This window comes from Natrix helvetica, assembly GCF_964273705.1.
Source record: "Natrix helvetica genome assembly, chromosome: 8".
Classification (NCBI taxonomy): Eukaryota; Metazoa; Chordata; class Lepidosauria; order Squamata; family Natricidae; genus Natrix; species Natrix helvetica.
In genome coordinates this window covers 12,473,156-12,488,879 of record NC_138559.1, presented here as the reverse complement: position 1 = coordinate 12,488,879, position 15,724 = coordinate 12,473,156, and the positions used below count along the sequence as shown (strand labels likewise).

The window sequence follows — 15,724 nt, the reverse complement described above, 5'->3', positions numbered from 1 at the left end:
CAAGACAGCAGTGCAAACTCTGCTAAGAATGGTTCATCTCTTCTATACAGCCAGAGACTTCCAAAACCAAAAAAATCAGGACCCTTGTCCTTTTTAGACGTTTGTTCTCTTCACTTTTTGCTCCAGCCTTGCCTATTAGTCAGTCCCCCAAATGATTATTCTTTAAGGCAGGGGTGTCCAAACTTGGGAACTTTAAGACTTGTGGACTTCAACTTCCAGAATTCCCCAGCCAGCCATGCTGGCTGGGGAATTCTGGGAGTTGAAGTCCACAAGTCTTAAAGTTCCCAAGTTTGGACACTCCTACTTTAAGGCATGAGCAGCAGAATAAAAGATTGTTCACCTTTCATGAACTAGCTTCATGGTGTGGGTGAACATTTTGAAAATTGACCAGAATGGGATTCCATTGATTTCTTTCTTTCTATACTTGCCATGCCCTCTCCTTAAACCTGTGTCAATTATTCATCCAGAATATTGAAAGATTTCACTTGTTGAGAAACCAAGCTACAAGTTGGACTTTTTCCTTCAGGTTCTTCCCAAATGCAGAACAATGTTCGATATGGAAAAGAATTTTTTTGCATTAGGAGAGAGTTAGACAAATATAGACAGATTTTCTCCATTGTCCACTTACATACCTTAGTCAAGAAGTGGTTTGTACAAATTATAGCTTCCTTAAGAGAAATCCTTAATTCCTCTATTGGCATACAACTGACATAAGTGCCAATGCAAAGAAAGATCAAATAGTTGAAGACCATTGTGATGAGAAAGGCTCTTCAGTTTCCTCAGATGAACCTTGTAAAACTTCGAATGTTCTTCTCATATATATATATCTCTCTCATAGTAACGGAAGTGATTAATATCTCCCATAGGGTAAGCAAACTCAATGGAGATATAGAGTAGAGGAAATTATCTCTAGCAATGGAATCTGCTCGTTGCATATCTGATGTTGAGAGATATCTTGAAACGAGGAGAGTTTTTTTATTCTGAAGAAAGATGTTTGCAGATAAGGATATATGGGGCAACCAAACTCTACACATCCTCTTCTCATGGCACTGACATGTTTGTATTCAAGTTCCACCCCCACCCCAAGGATTGCTAAAACGGAAATATATTTTAGTTAAATGTTATTCGGAATTATTCAAGAAGACATTGATTTCTTGGATTTCTTATACATCTGTAACTAGGGTTACCTCATCTGGGCTACAAAAACAATCCCAGATGATCACTACATATGAGCAAGCATAGTTTTCTATGTGCCAATAAAGGAGAGTATTTGTAGCTCAGGATGGAAATGAGGGGGCTTCGGTGCGTTCTGAGCTTGCTTGTTTCCCTGCAGACATTTTATTGCCTAAACTACAGAAGGTAACTGCAGCATTGATGATGCTACCAAATTTGGGTAACAGAATCCCTCAGTTTTCTATCTCTCAGTGCTGCCATAGTGGTCCTCCATATATTTGCCATGAAAATGCTCTCAGGGAAAATTTTTCATAGAAGTGACTTGCCACATTAACGTTCTAGTCCATTTCATCAGGACAAATGCAACCAAATAAGCAAACTGCTTACTAATGTATACAAACACACTAAATGGATCAAAAAATTACAATTTTGGAAATGTAGGGTTTCTGATCCGTATTGCTCAGGATGTGCCTGATACATCATGTGTCCCCAGTGCTATAAGGTATTAGTTAGCTTCTATGGCCATCACTTAGCTTTACCTTTCCATTTCTCAGGTAGAAATAGTAGCTTTGCAGCTAAGACAATATTGGCAAGATATGTACTGTTTTACCAAGCTTTTCCAAGTTCTGGTATTGAGATCTTAGTACACTGGTTTTTTCCTAAGAAACCATGAACCAGATTGGTGTAGTGGTTAAGATGCTGGCTTAGAAACCAGGGGACTGTGAGTTCTAGTTTTGCCTTAGGCGTGAAAAAGCAGCTGGGTGACTTTGGGCTAGTCACTCCCTGTCAGCCCATTGCATCTGAAAGGGTTGCTGGGATGAGGAAAATAGGAAGAGGAAGGAATGTTAGGTATGCTCAACGTCTTGAGTTATACATTAAAAAGATATATTTTTTTAAAAAAAATGAATGAGTTTCCCACATTGTGCCTGATTAAAAAGAGTTGGAAGAGCAATGTGCACGGCTGGATCTTTTTCAGGATGATGATGATATGAAACCCGTATGCTGCCTGACTCCAAGTTACTCTGGATAGTTCACAACAAACAAAGAAAGCAATACAATCAATAAAACATAAAAATTTGCCATGTCAAAGCAAGGGGTCAAAGTCCTAGGTGAAGAGCCAGTCTACACAACTTTTCTAAGCAACAGCAGAGTGGGGGGGGGGGTGTCTAGATTTCAGGAGGAACAAGACGGAATTAGCAAAGGGCAGAGACTGCTAATTTAATGTTATTAATTGTATTTATTTTAATAATTTAATTTAATAATTTAATTTAATATCATGGGGCTGTGGATTGGGTCAATTCACTTTTTTTGTGTGTTCTAAAAAAATCTCGTCTTTCACTGAGGGTAGCTACGAGTGATGGGGGTACAGATTCTAGGAGTTGGAACAAGCCTTTGTTATTTGTCCTCTTTCGTTTTTTTCAGCTTTTGTTTCTATGGTTTTTTAAAACTTTTATAAGGCAGTGTTGTTTTGATGGTTAGCTAATTTATTTTTTTTCCTTTCTGAAAGGATCCGTCTTTTCTGTAGGCATCACTGTAACCTCATTATCTATCAACTTGAGGGTCTGCAAAATTAGGCCAGTCTGAAAAGAGAAATCAATTGCTGTGCGCGACAATTGCTCCTTCGAGTAGTTCTTTAAGGCGGCGGCAGCTCAGAACACAGAACTACCTATAATCAAAGGCATAAGGAGAAAATATGTTCCTTTTGGAAAACAAAGTACTTAATTACCAGATTTCTCCCCGTATTCACATCATTCATTGATTAACCTTCCTTAGCTCACTTGGGAGGAGAAAGTGTTTAATTTTGTTAGTATTTACAAGACGGTGTGGGAAAGCGGGCAAATGATGACATGTCTTTATAATGATATTATTAAATAAATGCCACAACTTTTGTATGAGGTCAGGATGCAGGCAGGCGTGGGATCCTAATGGTTTGGACTACTTTGGGCGAACCTGTAGCTCCGACGATCAGATGGACCCACCCGCCTGCCCGCACTATTTTCCTACCTTTATCTTCTCAGTTGATTCGCGCTGCAGAACAGATTTCTGTGCGAATAAGCTGTGTTACTCCTCTGAAGAAACCCGGAAGTAAAGATTTTTTTCAAACTGCGCATACGCACACAAATCGTGCGATCCCCAACCAGTTGTTAAACTGGAAGGATCCCACCACTGGATGCAGGTATGTCATGATGGCGTTTGGATGTACCTTAACCCATGCCTGAGGACATTTTACATCCTCTGTGGGTTGCCGCAGGTAGAATTAGCTGTTATTTTCTTTAAAAAAATAATTGACTTGTTGTTTCATCCTTGACTCCATGTTCATTTAGCACTTTTAATATTTACACTGATCCTAATGGATATTCATTATCGGATGACTCGAGCACATAATCGTGACCTGCATGGGTGAAGGATTCGCTATTGATCTTGCTGTAAAATTATTATGTTCACTTTTCAAGGGCCACTTCATATAACCTATATTCCAGTGCACTCCACAATGCCTATCAGTGCACATTTATCTATGCACTACTAAAACTATCCATGCCATGGCCTTTAACTGGGTGAAACAGTGCATCATAGGGCAAGAGTTTTTGAAACAAGGTACTTCAAATGGGCTCACTTATAGAATGTGTCCAAAATCCGGGATCTGTGACTCCCAAGGGATTGAAATTTGGGGAAGTTGTGCTATTGGCAGCTGCTACAGAACTGCTAGGCTACTACTGAGGTTATATGATCTTCATTTTCAATACACTGTGACAGTTTCCCAGGCAGTCTTGCAATCCCTTGCTCCCTCCCCTATCCAGCAGCAGTTACTTACCTGCTGGATTGGATGGGATGGGAAGGGAAGGGAAACTTTCCAATACTCTTTGCCAGGTTCTCATAAGGAAGTTCAGTGGGGAAGCCAGCTGTTACTACTGCTTCCACTGTTTCTTCCCACCCTTGGCCATTCTTTTTCTCTCTTTAGGAAAGGAAATAGCTCTGAAATGATGACCCAATGGGGTCGTAGGTTGCCAAATGTATGCTAGGATTGTAGACATTATGGTGACTTTTACATCTACAGCCAGACGGAGGTCTAACAAGAAAGACAGAAATGTGATATATATTTCATTATAATTATATGCTATTGCACTTCTATATGTAATACAAAGGACTTTCCCCAAACTGGTGCCCTCCAGAGGTGCAACTGCAAATAGAAAAGGAGGCCTGGAATAGTTTTTTTTATAAATTTTCTCTCCATAAAGTTGTGATATCTGAGCAGCTTCAACTATATAATTCTTGGAAAGTGCTGCTACCAAATTGTATTCCTTGGTACAAGACTGCTTTTGCGTGCCATTTAGGGAATTTTCTTATATATTTTGTATCTGTTCCTATTTGTATTTCTCTGTAATTTTAACATTTTGTTTCAGTTCTCTTTTATGATTTTAAAGCTAATTTCCACTGTTCCAATTGGAAGACAATAAGTAAACAATCTTGTTCTCTCTCTTTTATCTGGCAAGCTACTTTAACTTTAGGTCAGGGGTGGGATTCAGCCAGTTCGGACTGGTTTGGATGAACCGGTACCTCCAATGATCAGCTGGGGAGTGAACTGGTTAGCTCCAACAATCAGGTTGCCCTGATTGCAGGTTGCCCCCCCCCCCCCGTGCCCCTGCACTTTACTTACTTAACGTGGAAGGTAAGTTTTGTTAAAACTGCTGACGTGCATGAAGCATGCAATCACTGTTATCATTGTTAAACCAATCCCACCACTGCTTAGTGTTACATAGTTTTATTGATGACCCATGACATTAAATCACTGTTAGGCAAAGCCAGTAATTTCTTTGAGAACATGTCCAGGTTCCTCTTTTTCTCTCTTTCATTATTCCCCCTTCCTTTGATATATCCAGCAAGGTGAGCACGATGGGGAATGCAGTCCTTGAAGGTGACAGTCTACTTTGTAGTGTTAGTGTCATGAATGGAGCAATTTATTCTTCAGATGTAAATCAAACAGAGGTAGAGGGGTTTTAAAAAAAAAAAGAACAGAAGCAATATTTGTACCTTAATCTACCTTGATCTAAAGGATGAAAAGGTTCATGATGAACCTGAGGGAGACATTTGAGAATTAGGCAATTCCGAGTCATATGTATGTTTTGTATTCAGAGTAAGGTTAAATGCATGTTCTGAAGAACAAGCTTAAAGCAGTACATGGATATTCTTTACAGTAAGAAAGCAGTGAGTTTGTTCTACATTGCTGTAGCTACCCCGATAACTTTTGCACAATCTTATGTTGGTCTAATTTGGTGCTTTTTAAAAAAAAAATACAACCTAAAAATAGAACGGAGATGAGTTCTTGGTGTCATTTCTATTCATGCCTGTAGATCTGAACGCACCAATTTGAAATTATCAGCACTGCAGACAAAATGGATGAATTTCAATGATATAGTTTTAGGCCACTTAGGGAAATGAGGTGGTTTAGAAGTCACAATGAAAACACTTTGCTTCTCGGAAGCCTCTCATCTGCAAACTAAACACAATCAAGGAGTTATAACTTTAAGCAGAGGGACCTGGTGATTAAATGGTGACATATTAGCCAATTTTAGATATTTGAAGGATTGCCACATAGATGATGGAGCAGATCTGTCTCTTATTCCAGGGTGTACATCTCAAACAAGTTTAAATTATTTAAAAAAGAGTTTCAGATTACATGGAAGAGAAATTAACTGGACACACATGGCCCATAGAAGAAGATACTTCCTTAAAGTTCAGCAGACCGTTCTTCACAAGAACTTTTGAAGTAGATGGATCAGGGGTGAAATTCAACAGGTTCTGACAAGTTCTGGAGAACCAGTAGCAGAAATTTTGAGTAGTTCAGAGAATCGGCAAATGCTGCCTCTGACTGGCCCCAGAGTGAGGTGAGAATGGAACTTTTGCAATATCCTTCTCCCAGGAGCGGGGAGGGAAAGGGGATTTTGCAGTATTCTTCCCCTCCCACAGAACCGGTAGTAAAAAAAAATTGAATTTCACCACCGAGATGGCTGATTATAGATCAAGAAAACTATAGAGGGAAATTCCAGTAGAAGGTTAGACTATTTTACTTTTGATGCATCTGAATTTAATGCTTCCATCCTTTGCCTTTATAGAAGTTGCCAGGTTCAAGGTACAAGATATATTTATATTTTGCATAAATTGCAAAACCTTGAGAACAAAATGTTATAGGAATGATTTTGTTGTTGTTGTTGTGGGTGTATTCCATCATACATAATAATGTGTATTCCTCTGGCAAAATGCTATATACACATACACAAACATACATATACATGTCTGCCACTGTTCTGCTTATAACCAATCAAGTCACATTCTTTGACTGTGTAAAACTCATTTGTAAATATTAATTGATAAAATGTCTTCTGGGCCTGTAGGTATATGGAAGGATGAGGAAACTTAGTGCAGACACATTTTGAAGAGGAATATGGGGTCCTAAATGAATGTGTCTATGGTTTTTTTTTTAATGACAATAGCAGGGAACTTCACTCCTTCTAGAAATGATATTCCTCCATTGCAAACTGTTCCTTTCCTCCTTAGGTCATTAAAGTAAGCTGACATTGATAGATATTCCAGGGCCAAACCAGAGCAGCAGTAGTCTTGTCAAATCAAATATTTTTATTTAGAAAAACTTTTTATGGTCAAATATAAATAACATGATTTACTGGCATACTTCATGCTTTATCAAATAAGGGTCACCAAAAAAATTATGTGAATACCATTTTAAGTCTCTGAACAGGAAGTAGACCTATATCAAGTAAGGAACTTAGTGGTTTACTGATAAAGAGCTGTATTACTCAAATTATCTTAGGCATCACTTTTACTTTTTCCTCTTGAATGTTGTAGAATCATGGAAAACCTGAGGTCCACTAATCCCCACTTTCAACCCATTCCTGTTTCCTTGATTAGAAATCCCCAGCTCTTGGTAAATGAGTTTTGAATATTTCACCTTGAGGTTAGCAATTCTTTTAATTTCTTTTTGCACTATGAGCTATTACATGATTTACAATATTGCAAATGGAAAAAAAAATACTTCAAATATTAGGGGACATGCAAAATTTTGTAGACTAAGAAGGAGGGAGATCCATTTTTTTTACATGTACAGAAGTCACCTAGATTGATGGTGATTTGGGAACAGAGGCTCATTTAGAAGGCACAGGACTGGTGTAATATATGCAACTCTGGCATTCTTGGTGTTCTCTAAGGTTTGTTGTTTTTTGGTTAGTGGTTCCTTGATTAGGCTGTTGTTTATTGTTTTCTTGTTTGTTTGAGTCGGTGATTCCTTGTTTGGGGGCAGCTACCAACTCAAACAAACAAGCTAACAGTAAACAACAGCCTAATCAAGAAACTATCAATAGCACTCCCACTAACACTGTGAGGGTAAACCACTTGTACATCAACTTGTACCATACTATAAAAAAGATGTTGAGACTCTAGAAAAAGTGCAGAGAAGAGCAACCAGGATGATTAGGGGACTGGAGGCTAAAACATACGATGAACGGTTGCAGGAACTGGGCATGGCTAGTCTAGTGAAGAGAAGGACGGGGGGAGGGCATGAAAGCAATCTTCCAATATTTGAGGGGCTACCACAGAGAGGAGGGGGTCAAGCTATTCTCCAAAGCACCTGAAGGGCAGACAAGGAACAATGGATGGAAACTGAGCAAGGAGAGATTCCACCTGGAAATAAGGAGAAATTTTCTGACAGTGAGAGCAATCAACCAATGGAACATCTTTCCTTCAGAGGTTGTGGGAGTTTCATCACTGGAGGCTTTCAAGAAGTGACTGGACTGCCTTCTGTCAGAAGTGGTATAGGATCTCCTGTTCGGGTGGGGGGGAGGGGGGTTGGACTAGATGACCTACAATGTCCCTTTCCAACTCTGTTAATTTGTAAATTAATCTGTAAGCAAAGAGCAAACCCCAATCCCTTTTAACACTGATGATGTTACCTACGAAAGAACATGTGTGAGGAAACAACCAAGATCAGAAGCACCAAGGACCCCACAATTCAACCCTGAGCTACATACTGTATTTTCTCTTCAATTAGTACATGCAATTCTTTCTTCCAATGAAATGGAATGAACAAAGTGAAATAGTCACCCCAGGAGGCAGTGGTTGAGGGTAGCAGAATGGTATGGACTTGATGCTGTGTACCCTATACCCAATAAGCCCAAATAAGCCACTAAACCTGTCTAGATTTTCAGCATCCTACTCGCATCAGGGAAGGTCTGATCAAAATGCTCCCTAAGCAACTCACTTTCCTTGATTCTCTCAGGAAGACAAGCACTCTTGATCATTTCTCTTGCTTCTTCACCACTTGTAATTTCTGGAAATAGTTTTGTCCAGGACTAGCTTTAGCAAGTGCTGGAAGATATTATGAGGAGACGGTGAAGTGACACAAATTGCTTACAAAGCCAAGCCTCTTCCTTATATAACACATCATAGAGCTATGAAACACTGTTTTCACATGTACTGGAGGTTGTGTCTCTTTGCAAAGCTGAAGGTTCAAAATTCTGCCTAGCTGCCTGAAGTACCCTACTATTCTTCTTCGTCTCAAAAAATAGATTATCCATGGTCAACCCCGTCTCTTCGGTACCACACATCTCCTGATAAACTAGTGCCTGGCATTAGTGTACTTGCATAAACAGAACTGCTGGACCATAGTCCTAGTTATAAATACGATCATGATATAAATGATCAAGTATAATAAGGCTACAATAAACATCAAAGACAACAGTTAACATTGGACCACACAAGTCCATGTGATTTCCACCCACCAAAGCTGCGATAAAAATTGTAGTGCATAAAATCTCATTAAATGTTTTTGGAATTCTTGTCTTTCTTCTTTGTTTTGTCCAATCCAGTTAGTGAAAATGTGTTGTCTGAAAACTAAACTGTTGCCAGTGCTTAATGAGAACAAATTTCTACATATTCTGAAGCATTTTCACCTGATGTGCAAAGACAGAAAGAGAAAATTTAAAGAAATTATGACTTTAGCATACTTAAAATACACACATTTTTGCTTTGCTATCTTAGCCAATATTTGCTTATTGTTCCCCTGAAAAGCTTGGCTTTTATAGATTCAAGATGTTGCTTTGCTTGGTTTTCATGCCCCACATCTCATCTACCTACTGCAAATGGGATTGCTTACTGATAAGATGCAGCCAGTGGTGGGATTCACTTAGGTTTACCACTGGTTTGCAACAGTGAGCATGTGCACTTCACTCACACATGCCTTCCACACATGCATGCTGCCTTCCGTGTATGCACTTTGCTCGTGCATGCGGAAAACAGGCTACATATGATGTTTTGGAGCCAGAGTGGGACCACCCATAGTTCGCCGCTACTGGTTTGAGTGAAGCAGTCCAAACCAGCTTACTACCATCTCTGGGTGGAGCATAAGTCTCCACAGGTCTATCTCTCCACCGGACACATCATTGCAATTTATCTTCTGTATTACACAAAAGATGAGCCAAGAAACAACATCTGTCTGATTCCTGAGAGAGGAGCCAGAGAGAGATGAAACTGAAGTACAAACCTTTCTGGCCGGAGACCTCCTACTTTCGCGCAAGCAGCCAGATGTGTCCGTGTGTCTTTTTGAGCTCCCACTGAACATATAGACAGTCTAATCAACAGACCCTCTTTCTGGGTCTATGAAGGCTAGATGCTGTTTTCTTGGTGATTCAGAGTCAAGACGCTTCCATTGTAATGGGAACTGACAAGCCAGATTGACCATCTCTAGAAAAACAGCCACAACAGGTCTCAGCTTTGCCCTCAATCTTGTGTTTATTTGAGCTGGCTGCTTTCTTTCATTAAAAAAGAGACAGGAAGGAAGGCAGAAAGAGGAAAGGTTCCTCTGCACAGCATTTTTTTTATCTTTTTCATTCCTTTTAGTCTGATATTCAAAATGTCCCCTCAGAAGGGCCCGTGACAGAGTGCATCACATTTGGCAGCTTTGCACCAAACTAAAGAAGCTTGGCCTCAACATTTCTTTTCACTCCATTGTTTTAATTTTGCTTTTAACCTCTTGTGCTGAGTGCAGATTTGTTTCTCTCTCTCTCTTTTTTAATTAATCATTTCTGATCCTTTGCTCCTTTCTGTCATTGAGAGCTGATGTAATGAACTGTTTAATGGATTATGTCTTCACGTGCTTTCTAAAGGCTGTTTTAGGAACTGTCTCAGGCTGCTGCTCTTAGGGAAGCTGAGAGAAAGTGATTATATTCTCATTTTGTGACACTGAGTTGTAATGCCTCTTTAGAAAAGCTTCATTTATAGAAGGTGGATACCCGTGCTTTGCGATGAAACTATGTGATTGGGTATATGCAGGCGAAATTCAGTTCACAATCCATTGGCTCAGTCATGGTCAGTGACTGAAACACATAAGGGAATATCGCTCCTGCCGCCTTGAGTCCGGAAGCAGTTCTATAGGTGGAAGGCGTAGACATTTTGGGGAGGTACCAATGTTTAATACTGTAAGGAGCCCCAGACCGCGCCTCAGTGAAGGAGTGGAATGTCTGCCAGTTTGAACTGAGGTAACAGAATGTGAAGCAACTGGCAGTTGGAACCGAGTTCTTTTCAGGGGGGAGGGGGAGTAGAACTCCTTAGCATCAGAGCATGTTAATTACTGTATAAAAAATACTAATGATCTGATGGTCATTTCAAAAAATCCTTTCTTAGCAAGCACCTAGAAGCCAAGAGGAACATATGTGCCAAATTTCATGTTTGTAGGCTTTACGGTTCTGGAGATTTCATGATGAGTGTGTGGTATTTGGTTTTTATATAGAGAGATATAAACTTTCAGAGTTGTTCAAAGGAGTTGTGTTACTTTACAGATAGCCCTTGACTTATAATAGTTTATTTAGTGACTGTTCAAAGTTACAACAGCACTGAAAAAAATGACATGGCCATTTTTCACACTTATGACCATTGCCCATGGTCCCCATGGTCATGTGACCAAAATTCGGATGTTAGGCAACTGATTCGTATTTATGACAATTGCTGTGTCTCAAAGATCATGTAATCCCCTTTTGTGACCTTCTGACAAGCAAAGCCAATAAGGAAGCCAGATTCACTTACTAGCTGTGTTACTAATTTAACAATTTTAATGATTCACTTAACAACTATGGCAAGAAAGGTCGTAAAATGGGGCAAAAGTCACTTAACAAATCTTTCAGCAACATAAAGTTTAGGCCAACTGTGGTCACCGGTCAAGGACTACCTCTATTTCCATTCATTTTCTAGAATTTTTACTTTTATACAGCTGTAAGATACTGGAAAAATAGGTAGTGCAGAATGTGTTTAACTAGCATTATCTGTTAACTGTGGTCAAGTAAACACAAGTACAAGGCATCTTTTTTCACACTCAGTCTTTAAGGCAAGACAGTTTTAGGGCTCACAAAGCTACTTGTGCAAGACTAGCCTCTTATCCCAGAACTGAGAGGGACTCTTGTCAGTCTAATTTTGCTGAGGAAGTTCAATCTGTAAGAGCTATGGATTCCAACTAGAAAAGTTTCCCAGCCAACCTGAAGTCTACACATCCTAAAATTATTGAGGATGAAAAATACTAATCTACATAGCTCTGAGCCAGGTGATAGTAAGGGGTTAAGGAGCCCTTTTTCTATTCTCCCACTGCAGCAGAAAGATTAACTGGATGTATTTCTTTGCTTGGCTTATTGCGATGTGAAAACTCAGTCATTGTAGTTTGTAAATCAGTATATGGTGATGATTCAGCAGGAGATGCAATGGCTCAGCGGTTAAAGGTACTGAGTTTGTAAGCTGGAATGCTAACAGCTCAGGTTCGAGACTCAAGCAATGTGTGATAGGGTGAGCTCCCTTTACAATGTTAATTTGAAGTGGAGATTGCTCTTCTTTTAAAAAATATAGATACATATCATGAAAAGGTGCATAGCAGGTGCCTGTTAACCAATTTCCAGTAAAGTGATACAGGTAATAGATATGTGGGTGGCTGTAGATGCAACTTCTATCCCTCCCTTTCCTTATTCCTTCAGAAAAGATCCCTTATAGAGAGCCATGTATCAAGGCAAGATGTTAATAATCACGTTCATAACTTTTAACCATGACTGTGAACCAATGTTCACCCTGCAGCAAAATGTCCTACTCACATTTAATACATGCTTCTTCCCAAATCTTAGATCTTAGGCATCTGTCCTCTCTGATTATGCTCATACTGGGTTTCACTGGAATATTCAAGATGAATTGATCTCCTGAAGCAGTTCTCTCTCTCTCTCTCCTCTCTCTCTCTCTCTCTCTCTCTCTCTCTCTCTCTCTCCCTCCCTCCCTCCCTCCCTCCCTCCCTCCCTCCCTCCCTCCCCTCTCTTCCTTCTCCCATTTTCTATGAAATCACATCCAAGCCACTGAGACTTTCATGGACCACAAATACTCTCAGCCATCAAGGGGAAGTTTCTTTCCTATATTATTTTTTTTCAAATAGTACTTTTCTTCTTCTCTTCAAGCTCTTTTTTTTTCTTAACATGATTTCGCAAATTTGGGATTTATTTCAACATTACCACAATTTTGATTTTACAAATAATAGGCAACACAACTACGGCCGCCATTTTCTTTTCAATGGAGGGAAATGTTCCCTTGGAAATTTTCTTTGGATTTGGAAACATTTCTGATGGTTGAAAATCTGTCCCTCCTTTATTCCAGAAGAGAAAAGAGAAAGAGGAAAAGGAAGTAATCATTAGGCGAAGGCACAATTTTAATTAGCTTATGCAGTGATTCATTCAAAAAAGCCAAATGGGCCAATTAACATCTCACGTTGCTATGTAATCCACCTGCTGAGGCACTATATGGAACTGAATTCTCCTCTGAATGCCAATAGTCATTCCATGCAATATTATTCCTTAGATATATAGTCAATCAAGAGTTGTGGGGGATGGGGAGGAATCCAAAATTATCCCAACTGTAATCCAACAAATTAACCCCCACTGTTCAATATTTCTTGTTCTTCAGATCTCTTGCTCAGGCTGATATATTTTTTTAAAATGTTATTTATACATATTTTTTCTTAAATATACATAAGTGCTTAATCTACAGTGTATTGTCTGGGTCAATTTGCTTATACAGCATAGTAAAATGGTATCATAGTAGTCATAATTATATAATAATAATAATAATAATAATAATAATAATAATAATAATAATAATAATAATATTTAATTGTTTATAATAATAATCTTTAATCATTTACTTATACATGTTAGTAATCTTTTTATTTTCTACCGCTTTTATCTAACCATTGATAGAACGGATCCCATGTTGAAAAGTATTTTGTTTTTTCCTTATCTGTTATTTTTTGTAATCAGGCTGATAACGATTGATAAGCTCCTAGAAAAATAGATATTTAATTTATTGTATTCGCTGTTCTTCCTCTTTTTTTCATCAAGAATTCTCAAGGAATGGAAGCAAGGAAAGTTTTGATGCTGTTTTCCTCCAATCTATGCCATGCCTTCATTTTATATATTTGGTGTATGGTATTAAACTCATAAACGTAAGAGTCTCCCACCCCCACAAGATACACACATGTCTACACAAATTAGTTTCTTCCTGTGTTATCAAAAATGTAGCTTAGCACAAAATAGGAAGCAAGACCTCCCTCAGTTTAAGCTCAACCCAGTCCTTAGTTTTCTTGGCAGTGCTGTTTTGCTTTTGTTTTGCCGTGGGATGTTTTATATTATTTTTATTTTCCAGTCTAGTATTACGTTTTTGGGAGGGCCAGTGGTTTCCCAGTCAAGTGAAAGCCAGTTATAACTGCTTGTTGTTGTTTTTTCAACATCAGCACAGAATGGTTAGATGCTTCCATTAAAATTATTAGAAATGATAGACAAAATAATAAGAAACGATCTTCTGCAGCAGGGTTTCTCAAACTGGATTCCATGCCTTAAAAATGTGATGGGGTTGCAAAAGAGATTGGGGGTGGAGGGGGGGTGGGTTAAATAATTGTAATATATTGTAATTGTACGTGGAAGTGACCTAGGAAGGCTGGGTGAAGAGATGCTGCCCAGGGAAGAGTCGGATAAGAGGCAGCATAGCCCACAGCTGCGTAGTGGGCAAAACAAGACAAAGGACCCACCCTTTATTTTTGGGGATGTAAAGGTGACGCTGGGAGAACTGTACTTTCGGACTTGTAAGATTTAGTTAGTGTAGCTTTACAATAAAATAGATCAGCTTATCTGGCTGTGTTTCCTGTATGGTTTAGCTGATAAGGCTGAGATGTGCACTTAAATTATAACAAGCACCCATTTACTGTTTTGCCATTCTACTGCTGTACGCCTCCTATTCAGGGATTCTGGAAAATAAATCAGAATAGAGCTGGAGGGGACCTTGAAGGTCTTCTAGTCCAACCCCCTGCTCAAGCAGGAGATCCCCATACCATTCCAGACAAGTGACTGCCCAGTCTGTTCTTGAAAACCTCCAGTGATGGAGCACACACAACTTCTGGTGGCAAGCTGTTCCACTGGTTAATTGTCCTCACTGTTAGGAAGTTTCTCCTTAATTCCAGGTTGCTTCTCTCCTTGATTAGTTTCCATCCACTGTTTCTTGTCTTTCTTTCTGGTGCAAGTTAAAATTAAAGTGTAAAATTAAAATAATTTTAACTAAAAAAAAAGTGGCTTGAAAAGTTTGAAAATTCACAGCATGAATATTTGATGATGTTCCATGAAAATCAGAACTGACTCTTGGAGACCACTCCAATAGCTTGTCTCCTTGAATGATCTGCCCCAGCCTGGCCAGAGGTGGGCTGCTCCCAGTTCGGCCCAGTTTGGCCAAACCAGTAGTAGAATTCAGGCCTGGGTCACAGAACCAGCAGCGACCCAGGCCTACCACACCCCTGAATCGGTTCCTTTGCTGTTGCTGGACTGCTGCCATTTTGGTTTTTAGTGACTGCGCGTGCACAGTTCACTGTAAATTGTCCTGCGCATGCACGAAGAACAATTTACATTGAACAGCGCACATGCAGGCGAGCAAAGTGCGCGCGAGAGAGAGCGCACTGCATGCGGGTTGCAAACCGCTGGTAAAACTGGCAGCCCGGGTCCATTAGTTTTAGCAAGTGCCCAATTTGGGAGGCAAGTCTCCCAATGCAACCCTTTTGTGACTGCATTCTCAAAGTATCATTTATAGTATGTCCCAGTCTGGATGGTTGCGTACCTTTATTAAATGCATGCAGCTTCCCCATGATTTCAGCTACAGACACATCCCATTCCTTTTTCTTATTGAACTGCATGTCTTTCTTTTTATTTTTATTTTGGTAAGGAAATGTCATCCCCGTGCATGAACAACATTTTCTAATGCTTATTTAAATAGGTGCTTTGTTTGAAAATATGTCTTTCAGCTGCCAAGTGGTGCATCTTAACCTTCAGAGAAATGTGAAATAGGAAGGCTAGCTAAGTTGCAATCTGCACATTAGACTGGGAGGTGAGAAGCAGGCCATGTCATAAAAAGCTTGCTCAAATATTGAATTGCTCAAATGTCCCTAAAAAGAAGGCGATTGACCTGGGTTAAAGAAAGGAATCCCTTTCTC

The 15,724-nt window shown here is 39.4% G+C and overlaps 1 protein-coding gene and 1 long non-coding RNA gene across 10 annotated transcripts in view; one reads left to right on the top strand and one right to left on the bottom strand.

The window, feature by feature from the left end:
- The window catches only part of LOC309396068 (uncharacterized protein), a 193,186-nt gene that overhangs the window by 7,605 nt on the left and 169,857 nt on the right, over positions 1-15,724 (bottom strand). The gene's annotated exons all lie outside the window — the stretch shown is intronic.
- The window catches only part of LOC309396084, a 415,466-nt gene that overhangs the window by 304,895 nt on the left and 94,847 nt on the right, over positions 1-15,724 (top strand). The gene's annotated exons all lie outside the window — the stretch shown is intronic.